Source organism: Macrobrachium rosenbergii, chromosome 25 (genome assembly GCF_040412425.1).
Source record: "Macrobrachium rosenbergii isolate ZJJX-2024 chromosome 25, ASM4041242v1, whole genome shotgun sequence".
NCBI lineage: Eukaryota > Metazoa > Arthropoda > Malacostraca > Decapoda > Palaemonidae > Macrobrachium > Macrobrachium rosenbergii.
In genome coordinates this window covers 44,177,575-44,195,413 of record NC_089765.1, presented here as the reverse complement: position 1 = coordinate 44,195,413, position 17,839 = coordinate 44,177,575, and the positions used below count along the sequence as shown (strand labels likewise).

Here is a 17,839-nt window from a genome sequence, read left to right as displayed (position 1 = left end):
TCTCATCTCAGTGAGAGAGAGAGAGAGAGAGAGAGAGAGAGAGAGAGAGAGAGAGAGAGAGAGAGAGAGAGATAAATTATTACTTTTATTATTTAACGTTATTTAATTTACACATAAAAGCTTGAAAACTTATAAATTACATAAAAAATAAACATACACACTTTTGCAGGGTTTCTCAGCATTCGCAAATGTTTGCATGTCTGTGAAAAACTCGTGTATGACAATTAGTTACGTTCCAATGAAAAGTTTGCGTGCCTGTGAATTTGCGCAACTCGAATCGCGCATGTTCGGGGTATTACTGTACATATAAATGCCAAGGAGTTGTCTGTCATTCATCTCGACCTGAAGCATTTTGTGACAGCAGTAGCAAACAGAACCATGGTGGTACATTCCGACAACACTACGGCTCTCTCCTGTACCAAGAATCATGGTGGAACCCACTCGTTCTCCCTTTGTCAGGCAGCGAAGGAGCTGCTCATTTGAGCAGACCAGAATCAGGTCAGACTTACCATCAGATTCATACAGGGAAAGATGTCAGTTTTGGCAGACGGGTCAAGTCCATGAGGTCAAGTCCTCCTGACAGAGTGGAGCCTGAACTCGAGTGTCTGCGACAGCCTCTGGAAGTTGTGGGGCAGGCCAACAGTGGATCCATTCGCCAATCGAAGAATTACTGTCTTCCTCTATTTTGTTTGCCAATCCCGGACCCTCAGGCATGGGCGGCAGATGCCATGCTGATAGACTTAGTCAAACCTGGACCTCTATGCCTTTCCCCCCGCCCTTCAACATGGTGAGGAGGGGGTTCTCAACAAGTTCAAGAATCACAGCAATGTATCAATGACCCTGATTGTGCCATTTTGGCCTCTCAAAGAATGGTTCCCAGACCTTCTAAAGCTTCTTGTGGACTTTCCAAGGTTACTGCCTCAATGTCCACATCTTAAACAGCCTCATCTTTGGAAGTTCCATCAAGGACTATCCGCTCTAGCTCTGACAGGCTTCAGACTATCCGGAGGCTCGTCAGAGTAAAATGTTTTTCAAAGCAAGCTGCGGAAGCTATTTCTAAATGTAGAGGTAAGTCTACCAGGCCAAGTGGTCTATATTCCGCAGGTGGTGCAGCAGCAGCAACATCTCATCTGCTAAAACCACTGTAAGGCCTTCGTTGGGTGAGCCGGTAGAGCTGAGGACTGTCACACGATGGACCGGAGTTCAATTCCCCCGGCCAGTTGATGAAGAGTTAGAGGAATTTATTTCTGGTGATAGAAATTCATTTCTCGTTATAATGTGGTTCGGATTCCACAATAAGCTGTAGGTCCCATTGCTACGTAACCAATTGGTTCTTAGCCACGTAAAATAAGTCTAATCCTTCGGGCCAGCCCTAGGAGAGCTGTTAATCAGCTCAGTGGTCTGGTAAAACTAAGGTATACTTAACTTTTTTTTAAAACCACTCTAACCCAAACAGCAGACCTTCTTCTCTTTCTCAGGACCTCCAAGGCTCTCTCCATCGACTATTAGGGCTACAGGTCTATGCTGGGATCAGTCTTCAAGCACAGAGGAGTGGACTTGGCATCTAATAAAGACCTGACGGATCTGATTAAGTCTTTCGAGACTACTAAACAGGTGAAGGTTGACGCCATGTCATAGAACCTGGATGTAGTGTTTAAATGGTTAATGGGTCCTTTGAGCCTCTCCATACCATTTCACTCAAGAATTTGACAAAGAAGACTTTTTCTAATAGCCTTGGCCACTGCCAAGAGAGTAAGTGAATTGCAAGCTATAGACGAGTGCATTGGTTTCACTAAGGAAGAACCTGTCTGCACCTTTTGTGCTTGGCTTCCTAGTTAAGAACGAGTCCCTGTTTAATCCCTGGCCACACTTGTTCTCTATTAAAAACCTCATGGACATTCTAGGACCAGAGGAGGAGGAAAGGGTTCGTTGCCCAGTGAGGGCAATGAGGTATTACTTAGACAGGATGAAGTGAATCAGAGGCCCTGCCAGTAACATCACAATTTTTTTTAAGTAAATTGTATTTTTCCTAACTATACAAACCTAAGGTCCTTTACATTGGTAATTACTTACAGCGAAGCTGGAAATGACCATTAAAACTCTTGAAGAAGGTGGTTAGGCAGTAACTGTCCAATATGTGGGAGTCCCGCCTGCAAACATTCCAGTTTGCCTTTCGTCCCAAGTTTCAGATTGAGGGGTGGCATGAGGAGGGCAGAAATGTAATGTACAGGACCTCAGATTTGTATAGTTAGGAAAAATACAATTTACTTTAAAAAAACTGTGATTTTTTTCCTAAATCATATACAAACCACCAGTCCTTCACACAGGAAGGCTTACTTGTTGGAAGGAGGAATCTGAGTGAGTCTCTGAATTGACTGGGGTTCGCCACACCTGGGCTACTACTCCTGGTTGAAAGAGCGAGGAGGAGTACCATGCCCCTGACATATTGATCGGAGTATAGTAACCGTGAGATCAATTGTCAGAATTCTGGACCTTACTTTTTCGAATGAGTAAGGAATCGTAACTCATACGAAAATAGGCTGGGAAGAATCTAGAGAGTCGGAGGCATTAGGGTAAAAACCAGAAAAGGGTTTGTCTTATTGCCAGGGTCTCCTTCCTCCCCTTGCTAGAGGAAGGAGCAGGACTGCTTCTATGATTTTAAGAAAGAAAAATAGAATGGGTGCTCGATGTGTAAGCTTACTGCATCAGACACCAGTTCCAGGAAGTGTTGGTTTGGTACCATTCTCTGCCCGAAGGAAGAGAAGCAGGGGGACGAGGAAGGAAGAGGAGAGGCCAGTCACTCTCGTAATCCCTCTCACTTCCAGAACCGTACACCTTAGTCGAGATGCTACCTGTCCTCTTATAGGAGCTGGGTAAGAAAACATAGCTTGTTGAGCAGCCACCAAAAGTCCAAGGAAAGGGGGTTCCAAGGACTCGTGGGCAAAAACCCAAAGGTAGAAAGACATAAATGTGGTCTGATGAGATCACATCTCTGTTTTCAGACCGACAGAAACTTCCAGAATGCAAGATGGACCAAGCCATTGACTTCATGAGCTCTCAGGCAGAGTGTACAAGTGTCATCAATGTCAGCTGCAGAGTATACCCTTCCGATCGTCTCACAAGGCCAGACAGAAAGACGTGTCCTTGGACACTTCTTCTTGGGCAAGTTAGTACTAGTACAAGCGAAAAGTTGTCAACATTCATTATAGATGCGAGACTTCTTCAGAAAGTACCGCAGCACCCTGTCAGGACAAAGTAGCAACTGATCTGGATCATCGACTACAAAGTCCAAGGGGGAGGGGATCATGAAGGACTCGAACCTGGCAACAGGTGCCGATGGGTTCGGAGTTCGCTACGTCACCCGAGATGGAGTCAAGCTACTGATCCTTATCCCTTGAATGTTTACAGCAAAAAACCTCCATGAAATCATCTATCCTCTTCTCTAATGCCAGAGCAAGACAAGAGATGGTCTTGAGAGTTGGATCTCTATCTGACAACTCTCACAAGGGTGAGTGCAGAGCACGAGACAGGATCCCTAAACAAGAGCCACGTGCCACCCAGGGGCCTGAGGTCCCTGGGAGAGCAAGACTGATCGAAGCTTCTCACCATAACTAAATCCTGACTGAGAAGAAACGGGCTACTTTCAGGTGAAAGACTAGGCAGAATGAGGACCTAAGTCTTCACATCGAACTGGAGAGAAGCAACTCTAGGTGAAGGAGACGAGGAAGTCCACAACCTGCTGAAGAGCGGATCTGACCAGAGAAAAAACTCCCATCAACGACACCAACCAGCGAAGATGGATCCAATCCCTGGGTACTGCTGCAGAGGATTGATAGAGATATCAAACTATCTCCAATGCTGCTCGGCGAGAAGCCTATGCTTGCAAGGAAAGCCAGATAGTCTAGTCGTGAAGGAACAGGGATTGTACTGCTTGAGGAACCACTTCATGTGTCACTGACACAGAAGGTCGGGTCAGGGAGGAACTCTTCTAAAAGGTGAAGTCTTCCAGCATTCATCTATTTTCGGGGTGAAGGACACTGCTAAACACCTTGTGAATTAGACAAATACAAAGAGAAGACGACGTCGAGGTTGTCCCACAGTGTCAGTATGCATCGATGTAGCTGCCCATGGGTCTGGTATGATGAAGCACAAGACCTGCAGACTTCTGCTGTGCCGGGCAGCAAACAGAAAGATGATGGGGATCCCTCAAGTCGAGCAACCCCTCTGTGAAGAATTGAGTGAAGGGAGCTCTCTGTCCCTGTCACTAGATGCCAGAAGCTGAGCTCACTTGCCAAACACATCCCACTGCCTGGAATGTATCTGGCTGAAGGCTCTACAGAGTGCACCACAGCTAACTCGAGCACTTGCAAAGTCAACTGAAGCAACAGGAGGGAAACGAGACCCTCTTGTTTGTTGACATATGCCACTACTGTGGTGTTGTTGCCCAACATCACAGAGTATCTCAAAAAACTGATCCTGAAACTTCTCAGAGGGCCAAGAAACTGCCTTGAGTTCCAAGATGTTGATGAGAAGGTACTTATTGTCTCGGGTCGCACACCTCGAACACAACAGTCTTACAGGTGTACTCCTATTTCCCGGTCAGTGCATCTGGGAACAGAAGCATGTCGCGAAGAGAATGTGCAGGCATATTCATAGGTTCCTGTCGCTCAAGCTCCTGCCTAAATCCTCCCTCATCCTTCGAAATAGAAGAGGATTAAGAACTGGAAGCAGATCTCCTTCATTCTCCATGAAGAGAATCAAAGGCAAAACTGCCTGAGGGGACAGCTTCTGCAGCAACGACAGGACACCGAAGACGACTGGCTCTAGCCAGGCTGGCTGCTCCCGAAGTCAAGAACACGGGAGAGGAGACGGAACGGAAGTTTGATGAAAGTAAGTATAGCTTAGTTTTACCAGACCACTGAGCTGATTAACAGCTCTCCTAGGGCTGGCCCGAAGGATTACACTTATTTTACGTGGCTAAGAACCAATTGGTTACTTAGCAACGGGACCTACAGCTTATTGTGGAATCCGAACCACATTATAGCGAGAAATGAATTTCTATCACCAGAAATGAATTCCTCTAACTCTTCATCAGTCGGCGGCGGGAATCGAACTCCGGCCCATCGAATGACGGTCTGAAGCTCAACCAACTCGGCCAACAAAGGGCTTAGTTTGATGAAAGGTGGCCAAGACCTGGAGGAAAACAGATACTCCTCCTGAAGGACATCCACTGCCAGGTTTTGGCTATGTTGCTGTCATATAGTCCAATGACTTGACAATCATTCCTTCATCAAGGCACCAGCAGGAGGAGAACGCCAACCCAAGCGTTCTCCCTTCCTCTCCTCCCTCTGCCATCTTCCCGATTGGAAAGAGGGTTGAAAGTGACACGTATGCGCACTTTCTCAGAAGAGAACGAGGAAAGCTGGGTGTTCTGCAAGTGTCCTTTGAAGCCTGAGACTTCTTAGGGGCAGAGGAAGGGCTAGACTGGCATTGTCCAGACGACAAGGCAATTGCCCTGGCACGCTCCTTGACTACTGTGGTATTTACCTACTCTCTGTGAAAGAGGGAGGCAGAACCGAGTAAAGGTCTGTTCCTGAGGGAATGTGATGACTAAAGACTTACTGGACTGAAGATCAGAATCTTAGCACCAGAATTGCCCACAGGCTGCTGTCCGGTGTTGGGTTGGTGAACCCATCCCCCGACTGAAACAGTCTCAGAAGGCAGAGTCTCTCTTCAGGAATGATCCCATCAGAGGAGGCAAAGCCTTGAAAAAGTAAAGGATCACAGATTCATCAGGAGACTACAGTACCTGAAGGGCCACCATAGCGGTGTCCTCCAGGTTCGCCGTCTCTTGTTGCAAGAGGGAACATCCTTTGCGGCAAAGAGAAACAGCAAGAGATCCGATTCTGGACGAGCCAGAGCCAGAACAATCTGCTAGTCGGCATCAGAACCCTCCGAGGTAAGAAGAATCGCTTCTGTCAAGGGAAAGGAAGGGAAGGAGCTTGACTTGACTGGGTGGCTCGACCAAAATGAACTCCTTGTCCAGGGAAAAAAAAAATTCATCTGGTTGAGAAAGCCCTTATAGCAAGCAAGGACTGCAGCAGCCCCAACAAAACCCCTGCAAGGAGCAGTGAAGAGTTATTCACAAGGGATGCCATGGTCCTCTCCCTGAGATTATTGTGCGACTAATCAGCGTAAAGATCTCTGCTAAAAGAAAATCGAGGGTGTCCGCATCCTGAAGAAGACCCTTGAGTCTTCCTGGGGCCCAACACTCCCGACCTCCTCCTTGGATGAACAACCTCGCCACAACCCAGAAAACCATCCTCGACTACTCGGATATACAGCAAGCCGATCCGAGAACCAAGCCCGAGACATAGATCCTTGTAGCGGAACTGATAAAAAATGAAACTTGTCGGGGTCCTCTCTATCCAACTCGCATCCCTTGGCAACACCCGAAAGGGTCTGAGGGAAGAGGAGACGAGAACCTCGACTGCATTCAGTTCGCTGAATAAAGCGAGCTGAGCCAATCCCATAAACGCGATCAGGGGCTGGGCGAGCAAGCCAAACCACATGAGGTGAGGGAGCCAAGCCAAGCCGATCACTTAAAAGCAATCAGGGGCTGGGAGCAAGCCGAGCCAGTCTAGTAAAACAATCAGGGTCTGGGAGAGCGAGCTGAGCCAAGCGAGCCAAGCCGATCCGAACCGATCAAGTAAACGTGATTGGTGCCTGGGCGAGCCAGCAGGGCTGAGCCGAACCGAGTCAGGAAAGCTCGGTTCTTGGCTACCGTGAACAAGCAGAAAGGAAGTAGTCATGCCCTTGTACACGGAGGGCGGGAGCCCAAGAGGGGGAGCGAACTTGTTATATCCCGATCAACGTGGGGGAACGAAGATATTACGTCCCAATCTAATATCTCCGAACATACAGGGGAATGCCTTCAGTATCTAAATAAACAGCTACTGGAGAAGCATTACCACTTGGTTACGCCCCTCTAAATACGCCCTTGGCCGTCAAACCCAGGACACAAACGCAGGGGAACGATGGCTTATTTGCAAGGCTATCACAAATCGTGGGTTTGTATATTAATAAATATCAAACGCGTAATATATACACAAAAATACACAAAGATCCCACCAGGATAATAAAGAGCTTAACGACAGTCAGGCAAAGAGATCCGAAAACATGTCTGCAATGCATGATGGCCAAAAGCAAACTGAAATGTTTACATCCCGGCAGGCAAGTATTCCCCACCTACCTGATGGTAATTACTGCCTAACCACCTTGTTCAAGAGTTTAAGGCCGTGTCCAGCTTCACTGTAAGTAATTCCTAATATAAAGGACCAATGATTTGTATATCGTGTCGGAACAATCTCCTTTTAAGAAGCTTCGAAGGAGGGAAGGTGAACATAGCCTTGCCGGAGTCCCTCTCAGAACTCAACCACTCATCAACCTCTTTCAATGCTCTTTTCGAAGAAGAGGAGTGGACTAATTTAGGAAGACAAGTGTCACTAGCTTGCTTCCTCATCAAAAAGGTAGAAGCAGGAGGATCTGGAGGCGCGTGCTGGAAGAAATCCAGGAAGTTCGCTAATAGGAACTTGAAGAGGCTCGAATGGCCGAAGTAGAGGCCGAATCATGATCAGCTTCTTCCTCACCTGACGATATCGGAGACAAGTTGGGATCCTCAGTCTTGGAAACAGTCTTCTTCTTCAATTAGTTCATCAAATCATCAAGCTTGGCACTTAATCGGGGCCAAAGGCAAATCATCTTTAGAAGATGCAAGAGGACGAGGAGGCGATAGCGCCAGGTGCTTAGAAGGAGTCGAACGGTCAACAGTTGGCACCGAGCGAGCAGAGATAGGCGCCAAATGAGGTGGCGCGGACGCCTGAGATGGGGCAGCTGGTGCCAAGAGCTCGGGAGAAGGTAGGCACTCAGGAACACGGGAGCACTTACGATGAGAGCGCTTCAGAGACAAGATCTGACGATCTCCAGAACCCAGAGACTCCGGACTGTCCCAACCTAACTGACGAATCTGTGCTGACGAAGAAGATCCGCCTCGGATCAGCAAAGCTGCAGGAGGGATGAGGACTCATGCTGACCTCCTTAAGCCTCTTAACAGGAGGCAGCGAGCTGTCCGCAGCAGCAGAATGCCTCTTCAAAGGACGACAAGTGGAAGATCGACGCTGACGACGCCTTCCATCCGATGACGAATCCTCAGAATCTGACAGACGATGCGCACTAAAAGAGACGCCTTTCCAGTGGCGCTCAGTCGATGCCTGGGACTGTGCAACAGGCTCGACGAAGGGGACAACTGCCTGTGGGCAAACCCTACCAGTCTCCCTTCGACCTCTGGTATGTCTTCTCCACAGTGCGGGGGAGCAGGACAGGGACCTTCATCTAGGAGCACTGGTAGGACAGACAGCCGCCTCCTCGGAAATCACAGCACTCTCACTCTGCACTGCACTTGTACTGGCACCGGGAGCACTAACACTGGGAACAGATGCTTTATCCACAAAAGCTTTACAAGATAAACCTAGTTCCAAGACTGTATTGGCCAGGAACTCACACTTCCTATCAAACCTAGATTCGAGACTGGCAATGGTGTTGAGATCAGAAACATGGCAAGTAGGTAAAGGCATTTGTGGTAAAGCAGTAGGAGGACTCAGGATGGGAGAAAAAGACGGGATAAGAGGAGAAGAAATAGTGCTACCCTCAGCCACTGAAGGCAAAAGAGTAGCCTCTAAGCTAGCTCTATTTTCGGCTCTAAGAGCCGCCTTCCTCTTCCTATCTCTATCAAGTTTATCAGAATGAGACCTATAAACCTTTCATTGATGTTCATCCCAATCCTTGTATTCTGGACAGGTAATCTCCCCATTACAATCCTGCCCCCTACATTTTATGCATTTAGTATGGGAATCATATGTCACTTTACTTAATCTAGTTTTACACCCCTCAGTACAAAACCGAACACTAGATGTACTAGAATCTGACATTTCAATTATGGAAAAAATGCTTACCAAAGCTAACAATTCACTAATTGAAAAAAGCCACAAAAAATCTGAATAAATCACCAATACAGGAACAACAAATCCAAAAAATGACGAAAGGTACTGCCCAAAAACCACCGATGTTGATCGGAAGCCAGCAGAAAATGAATTTCAGTTACCTGCTCAGTTGTACCTGTCAGTCCCAATAGTGGGCGGGACCCGGTCACCTACACTAGTGATGGTGGCGCCACCGCGAAATTTGAATTTTTGGTCTGCAGTGGTAGGAAGCTAGTAGCTATATAATTGCTTGATAAGTCACTTATATAAAAATCCTATTTTCAAATCTGGCACATGATTATATTGCAAAGTGAAACTTGTAAAAGTGAACACTACAGTTTGTTTCCAAAATGATGGGACCAGGCTCTAACACCACCCCTGCAAGGAAGCTTAGTCCATTATTTCCAATGTTTAATGCTATTTGGGGGATCCAGGGGAAGCAAAGCCCCACTTGTTAGGCCAGGGCACAGGGCCCATGTGTGGTTAGGAAGGTAAGATCTGGTTAGGTCAAGACATGGCATTTTACAAAAGGATAAGTTTGTCTTAATCTTACGAGCCTGTTCACGTCATTCTACACACACCCCCACGGACTGAAATATTTACCACTCTTGGTTTATATTTATAATATTTACCATCTTGTGTTTACGTTTTCACATTCATCCCCAAATTACTAGTACTAAAAATGGCACCCATCTTGCATGTAAATCAGTCGTTAATGATCTAGAGGGACATGTTAGTTGTCTACTGCTTTACTAAAAAATATAACAATTTTTAAAGTAAATTGTATTTTTCCTAACTCTACAAACCCGAGGTCCTTTACATTAGGAATTTCTTTCAGGCGTAGGCTGGAAACAGCCGTTAAACTCTTGAGCAAGGTGGTTAGGCAGTAACTACCACCAGGTAGGCGGGGATACCCGCCTGCCCGGATGTAAACATTCCAGTTTGCCTTTTGGTCCAGGTTCAGATTGAGGGGTGGCATGAGGTGGGCATAAAGTGTAAAGGACCTCGGGTTTGTATAGTTAGGAAAAATACAATTTACTTAAAAAATTGTTATTTGTTCTGACACAATATACAAACCCTCGGTCTTTTACATTAGGATGACTCACTGGTTGGAGGGAGGAATCTGAGTGAGTCTCCTGAACTGACTGGAGTTCTGCACACCTGGGTTACTCCTCCTGGTCGAAAGGGCGAAGAGGAGTACCATGCCTCTGACATATTGATCGGAGTGTAGGAACTGCAAGATCAAATGTCAGATACTGGACCTTTTCGCATGAGTGAGGAAACGTAACTCCTACAAAATAGGCTGGAAGGATCTAGAGTCGGAGGCAGTAAGGAAAAGCCGAGATAGGGTTCCCTTATTGCCAGTCTCTCCTTCCTCCCCTTGCTAGAGGAAGGAGTGGAATTGCTACTATGATTCTATAAGAAAAATAGAAAGGGGTCCTCAATGTGTAGTCTTACCGCATCAGTGCCAGTTCCAGCAGCTATTGGTTCGAGTCCTATTCTCATCCCTAAGGAGGAGAAGTTGGAGGACGGGGAAGGAGGAGGAAGAGAGGCCAGTCACTCTCGGAATCCTTCTCACTTCCAGAACCAATACCTTAGGCGAGATGCTACTCGTCCTCTTGAAGGAGCCAGGTAAGACAACACAACTTGCTGAGCAGCCACCACAGAGCCAAGGAAAAAGGGTTCCAAGGGCCTGTGGGCAAGACCGAAGGAAGAAGACAAGAGTGTGGTCTAAGAGACCACGTCTTGCTTCCAGACCGACAGAAACTTCTGGAATGCGAGGGATGGACCAAGCCATCGACTTCGTGAGCTCTCGGGTGAAAGGTACCAGTATCGTCGTCGTCAGCTGCCAAGTACCTCCTTTGATCGCTTCACGAAGTCAGGAGGAAGATGTGTCCTTAGACACTTCTTCCTTGGGAGAGACAGTACTAGCGAAAACGTTGACAACATCTAGGTTAGGAATGTCGAGCCTTTCGGAAAGTACCACAGCTCCCAATAGGACAAAGTAACGAATGATCTGGATCATCGACACAAAGCCCAATGAGGAGGGGAACAAGAAGGACTCGAACCCGCCAGTCAATGCCAATGGATTCGGAGTCCACCTACGACATCCGAGAAGGAGTCGAGGTATGATCCCCATTCCTGTTCTTCCATCTTCTACGCCAAGGCCAGGGTAAGATGAGAGATGGTCCTAAGAGGGCATATCTCTATCCGACGACTCTTGTAAGGCGCGTGCAGGTCACGGACAGGAACCCTAAACGAGAGTCGCATGCCACCCAGGAAACAGTTCCCTGGGAGAGCACTACTGAAGAAGCTTCTCGTCTGTAGCTAACTCTTGACTGAGGAGACGAAGGCTACTTCAGATAGAAGACTAGGTCGCAAGTGTCTACGTTCTTCACAAATGAAAGGGAGAGAAGCAACCCTCAGCGGAGAAGACGAGGAAGTCTTGACGAGCGACTCTGACCTGAGAAGAAGTTCCGACAACGACACCACCAGTGAAGACGGATCCAGTCCCTGGGACAGTGTTGCAGAGGACTTCAAGGGATATCCAGCTATATCCGTTGCCACTCGTCGAGAAAGCCTGTGGTTGCAAGGAAAGCTGGAAAGTCTCCCAGTCCTGAACACACAGGGATGTACTGCCTCAAGAACCACTTCTTGTGTAGCTGCTACAGGAGGTTGGGTCAAGCGGAATCCTTCTCGATGCCTCAGCAATCAGGTCGGATGAAGGCGAAGTCTTCAAGTATTTGTCTGTAACTCGGGGTGAGCAATGTTTGTGAACCCCTAGCGAAACAGACAAATACAGCGAGAAAAAACGTCGATATCGAGTTTTCACCAAAAAGACAGCATGCCTCAACAGCGCGGCCCCTGGTCTGGTATGAAGGAGCGAGAAAAAACTACCGACTTGTGTGCAGGGAAGCAACAGAAGGACGGTACGCATTTCTCAGTTGAGCAGTCTCTGCATGAATCTTCGTGAAGAAAGAGTGAGCAGCACGTTCCTTCCTGATCACTCAAACCCGAGGCCAGGCTTGCCTACCAATACATCCCCAACAGGAATGCATCTGGTTAATTGAGATGTCGGGTCTGCAATAGAACAACACTCGAGTACCTGCAAATGTCGAGATGAAACAGGAGGAAAAAACAATTGCCTCTTGTTTGTCGACAAATGCCATTACTGTGGTTTTGTTGTTCAATGAAACCAGTGAGTGCCGCAAAACCCATCCTGAATTCTCGGTCAGCCAAAAGGCTGCCCTGAGCCCAGGACGGTGATGAGAAGGTACTAATCGTCTCGGTCACACAAATTCAAGACAAGGTCTTACCAGTGTGCGCCTATTCCTCAATCTGTGAATCCGTAAGTAGACACAAGATGTGAGGGGAATATGCAAGCATATTCGAAGGTTCCTTCAATCAAGCATTAGCCTAACTCTTTTCTCACACATCGAAGAGGAAAGAACAGAGGAAAGGAAGCAGATTTCCATTCTCCACCATGGGGAAACTTCTGCAAGATGACAGGGTACCGAGGCAATTAGCTCTACCCGGGCTGGCATTTCCCGAATAGGGAGCACGGGGAGAGGTGGCGGGATGGAAGTTCGATGGAAAGAATTGCCGAGACCTAAGGAAAATAGATACTTCTCCTGAAGAAATCCATTCCCAGGTCTCGGCAATGTCGCTGCCAGTTCCAGAGACTCGGTAAGTATCATTTCGTCCAGGCATCAGCAGTTGCAATCTTCTTCTGAAGCCTAGGACTTCTTAGCTAAGGAGTTGAGGGGGGCTGGTTTGAACTCAAGGTCGAGTTGAGATGACTAAGACCCAAAGTTCTTGGCCAATGTCCAAAGGACAAGTCAGTGGCCTGGTGCGACCCTTGATTACCGGGGTATCTGGCAAATCTCTGAAAGAGAAAGGCAGAACCAAGTAAAAGTTCGTTCCTAAGGGTCGAGCCAACTCGGGACTTACGAAACCGGAGATCTGAATTGGGACAAAGTCCTTCTTAGCACCAGAATTGCCCAAAAAACTGCAGTCAGCAAGACCCTCCGAGGCAAGAATTCATATTCTATCGAGGCAGGAGTGGAAGCTTGGTGTCGTGACCTGAATTAACTCCTTCAAAGCAAAGAATTCATCAGGTCGAGAACGCTCTCGGAAGCCAGGACCGCGGCGGTCCCTGACACTCTCAGCCCCTCAGGAACTGCAAGGGTTGCGAGTGATGAAGGTTATTCATTAGAGGAGCCGCGGTCCTGTCCCAGGATCCTTACGCCGACGAATCGGCGCAAAGTTCTCCAAAAACACGGGGGCGATCGCAACTTGAAGAGGAAGACCCTCGCTGTTTCTGATGCGTGAAACTCCTATACCTCTCCCCTTGGAGGTTTGCAGTTCTCCATGACCCCCGCCACCCGTTAGGGCTGGTTCTGGAACAGGCAGGGGGGCTGAAAAAGAACGATTAGTATCTACAACACTATTACTACTATCCTTATCTCTAGTTTCCGTTAATTTAGTCGTAAAGCTAGAAAAATAAACTAGACATACTCACCTAGTAACTTGTCCTCTAACTTTTTGAATAATTCTTCCATCTGATCTACCGACCAAGACTCGCCGCCTATCTGACTGATACTACACGGTGTCTTCCTACATAAAACACAAACAGAATGTCGATCGTGTTTGAGGGTACTCATCCTACGCTTGTAGAACGTGTAGGGCCGATGAGCATCAGCATCTCCAGCAGAAGAAGGCTCTGTCGTCAAAGATGTAAAAAAAGTGGAAGCATCGGCGCTAGCAGACGGTGACGTCTTCTTGTTTGACTTATCCAAACGAGTCCAAAGTCAAAATTGGGAGAGAAGTTCCAAATCCTATCAATAAAGTATCCATCCAGGAGAAAATGCGTTGAAAACGTCCAAATCGTGATTGATGTCCAAATTCTTGAATGGGGGTCGGGCTAAATGACCAAAAGTTCGCCTGATGTGGGACACACCCACACAGCATGGCGAACAAAAAGCAATTGGGGTATCTCGGCCTCACTCGGCCGGGACTTGCAGCAGTGTTGCCAACGGTACTTCAGGTAACTCATTTGACTAGATTTTCCTGTAAGCGTTGGTAACGCTAACAGTTTATTACCCACTTAGTGGTAAAAGCTATGGGGATGTAGTTCGGGCTGGTAGGTGACCAGGGCTAATTCAGGTGTTCAGGGAGTGCATTGCAATATGTCATCTAACCAGGTATTGTGGTTGATCCCGAAGCAACACTGAATGAATGTCGGGACTGCTTCATGCAAGATATCCTTCGATATATCCAGCCAACTACTGCTATGTCTGCGATGCTCACTGTCAACCTGAAAGAAAAGCAAAGATGATTAGTAGAGGGAGATTCCTCCCGCTACAAGGGGAACTGCCCTACGCAGCGGGAGGAGGTACTCTACAAGAGGTTACCCGATCGCTCCCTGCCCCTGGACTTCGCCCGACGAGCGGTCAAAGAGGGCAAAGGAGAGAGATCTACTAAAGGGGAGAAGGAAGAACCTATGTGAAGAGAAAAAAGGACGGAGGGGAGGCCACCAAGGGCGCCGTGGAAGCGGAACTTATCGACGACGCCCGCAACCTCCCGCCCGGCCCGTAATTCTCCAAGCGCAGGAGGCGAGCAACACTCAGCATAAGTAGGAAGGATTAGTGATGCCCCTTATACACGGAGGGCGGAAGCCCAAGAAGGGAACGAACTCTTACGTCCCGATGAACGTAGGGGAGTGAAGATATTTCGTCCCAAACTATATCTCCGTAAGTACAAGGGCGCCTTCAGTATTTACGTAAAGGGCTGCTGGAAGAGAAGCATTACCACTTGGTTATGCTACTCCAGTTACGCCCTTGGCCGTCAAACCCAAGACAGGCAGGGAACAACGGCTTATACAAGGTTATCACAAATCGTGGGTTTGTATTAATAAATATCAAACACGTATAAATACACAAAAATACAGAAAGATCCCACCGGGATAATAAGAGCTTAACGACAGTCAGGCGGAGAGAACGAAAATCACGTCAGCAACGCATGACGGCCGAAAGCAAACTGGAATGTTTACATCCGGGTAGGCGGGTATCCCCGCCTACCTGGTGGTAGTTACTGCCTAACCACCTTGCTCAAGAGTTTAACGGCCATTTCCAGCCTGCGCCTGAAAGTAATTCCTAATGTAAAGGACCGAGGGTTTGTATATTGTGTCGGAACAAATTACTATTCAGGTTAGGTGGGGGGGGGGGTCCAGAGGGGCAAAGCCCCTGCCTAGCCAGGTATGGACCTGGCATCCTTGTAGGCCTATTTCACTTATGGTTTCCCCCTACTCACAAAAAAAACCCCACTTTCCCACTGTTCCCTAAAATTTTGGGGGGGTAACACTATAGAACAGCTCCTCATGGGGTATTACCTTGGAAACTGACTTTTTCTATGATACAGTATTTTGGTTGCTTATCAAGAATTTGCTGTTATTTTTTGTTGGTCACCTGCAATTAACCTCAGAACTGATATGTTATTGTATGCTGGCCATCCTGGAATGCTAACATGCATGCAAAGTGTTATTGGGGAACTTTTGGTAAAAAGTGCAGTTTCCTTTGGAGGGGCTAAGCCCCCTGGTTAAGTAACACTGCCTACTAGGTTTGGGTTAGGTTAGGCTAGTATAGTTCCTTTTAGGATAGGTTTCCTTAGTCAATCTCTTTTCAGACATATGGCTCTCTAATGACTAGTGCATGCACGGAACCATTCCAGACCAACAACATACAGTGCGGTCTTTCTCCCAGCGATTTCCCCCACCCAAAACCCAGCGTTCCCAAAGAGTCCCCAACCATGCTGGATAAAGATATGAGGTAATACTAATTGACTGGCAATAAACGACACCACTTCCTTCATCAGCAAAACTAAAAATATTGGAAAAATCAATTGAAAAATCAATTTCCAAGGTAATAGTCTGTGTGGAGCTGTTCTATAGTTGGTAGAACTACAGAACAGCTCTGCATGGGGTATTACCTTGGAAACTGACTTCTGCTATAGTATTTTGGTTGCTTATCAAGAATTTACCATTATTTTTTGTTGGCTGACTGAAATTTTAACCTCTAATTAACTTCAGAACTGATATGTTATTGTATGCTGGCCATCCTGGAATGCTACCGCACATGCACTGTGTTGTAAGGGGAACTTTTGGTGAAAAGTGCAGTTTCCTTCACTAGGGGGACTGAGCCCCCTGTTAAGTAAGTTAAGTATACCTAAGTTTTACCAGACCACTGAGCTGATTAACAGCTCTCCTAGGGCTGGCCCGAAGGATTAGATTTATTTTACGTGGCTAAGAACCAATTGGTTACTTAGCAACGGGACCTACAGCTTATTGTGGAATCCGAACCACATTATGGCGAGATATGAATTTCTATCACCAGAAATAAATTCCTCTAACTCTTTATCAGCCAGCCGGGGAATTGAACTCCGGCCCATCGAGTAACAGTCCGCAGCTCTACCGACTCACCCAACAAAGAGCTTCCCTGTTAAGTAACACTACCCACTAGGTTTAGGTTAGGTTAGGTTAGTACAGTTCCTTTTATAAAAGGCTAGGTTTCCTTGGCCAATCCCTTCTTGAACATATGGCTCCCTAATAACAACATGACAGTCCAGTCTTTCTCCCAATGATTTCCCCAACCAAAACCTCAGGTTCCCAGAGGGTCCCCAACCATGTGGATTAGAGATATGAGGTTAATAATGAGATAGAACTATATAGTAGCTCCATGGCGGCGACTGCCTTCTAACTTGGCTTTTTCTACAGTTTTTTTGGTTGCTAATTATGAATTTACCTTTAATTTTTGGCGCTCGAGTGTAATTAACCTGTAATTAACCCCTGAAGTCCATCCAACAAGGGGTTTCCATACGCGATCTTCACAAGAAAGAGCACCGGTGAGTCGGTTTGAACGGTTCATATCCCGTCCGGCAAGTGCAATAACTTGTTAACGTATGGGTACCCAACCCCCCTCGGGCCAGTACTAAACACGGCGAAGGTACATTCCATTTGGCCGACAACAAACAGATGCACCGCCAGTATCAGAACCCCTAAAAGTGTAGAAAAAACCAGTTGAAAAGGCAAAAACAGGTGTGGAGCTAATATATCCATACAATTTCCAATACTGATTGTCCATCAGTAAACACCACCACCTACTTCATCAGCAACACCAGGCCTAATAGTATAAGAAAAATCAATTTCCAAGGTAATATTCTGTGCAGAGCTGTTCTAGCCTATAGTTTAACCCTATAGTTTTCCTTATTGAGTTTCATCTTTAAAAGTTACCCATTTCTACTCGAACCAGCAAACAATTCGGATTACAAGCTAACAAAATCAGACTGGCCTACCTACGCAAGCCATAGCCTAAGCCTAGTCTATGCCTGACCTGCCCTATGGCATGATAGCTAGCCTACTTTGTCCTTCTCCGACTGACCACTGAACTAAAACTAAGACTAATATCAAAAACTTTCAGGCTGGAATATAGCCAAGGTAAAAGGCCTAGCGTAAAACCTGTAGGGTTCGAGTCTGTGACCCTGACATAAGAGTCAGTACGTGATTGGGTTAATAATAGCCTACATTAGATAGATTACTAACTATTATGTACCAGTGAGTCATTTCATCGTTAAATGCTGTTAATTATTAGTTGGTTTTGTTAAATTACCTGCATGATAACTGATGCAATTTCTTACGTGATGATAACAATCGACAATAGACTGGTTGCTGGCACTTAGTCGTCTTCTTCTTTAAATCCTCGCACGGAACAATAGCGCTCCTTCAGTGACGTCAAAAAGCCTGGTCA

The 17,839-nt window shown here is 46.8% G+C and overlaps 1 protein-coding gene across 8 annotated transcripts in view; it reads right to left on the bottom strand.

Moving 5' to 3' along the window:
* LOC136852622 (transmembrane and ubiquitin-like domain-containing protein 1) overlaps positions 1-17,839 on the bottom strand; it is a 120,410-nt gene extending 102,571 nt beyond the window's left edge. For 2 of the 8 annotated variants that reach the window (XM_067127542.1, XM_067127544.1), the window contains exons 1-2: positions 17,702-17,838; positions 16,838-17,090 (exon numbers count right to left, since the gene is read on the bottom strand). The gene's annotated coding sequence lies outside the window, so the exon portion shown is untranslated. Of the gene's footprint in view, positions 1-16,837; positions 17,091-17,701 lie in introns of all 8 variants that reach the window. The other 6 variants (XM_067127540.1, XM_067127547.1, XM_067127546.1 and 3 more) reach the window with 5 other exon arrangements.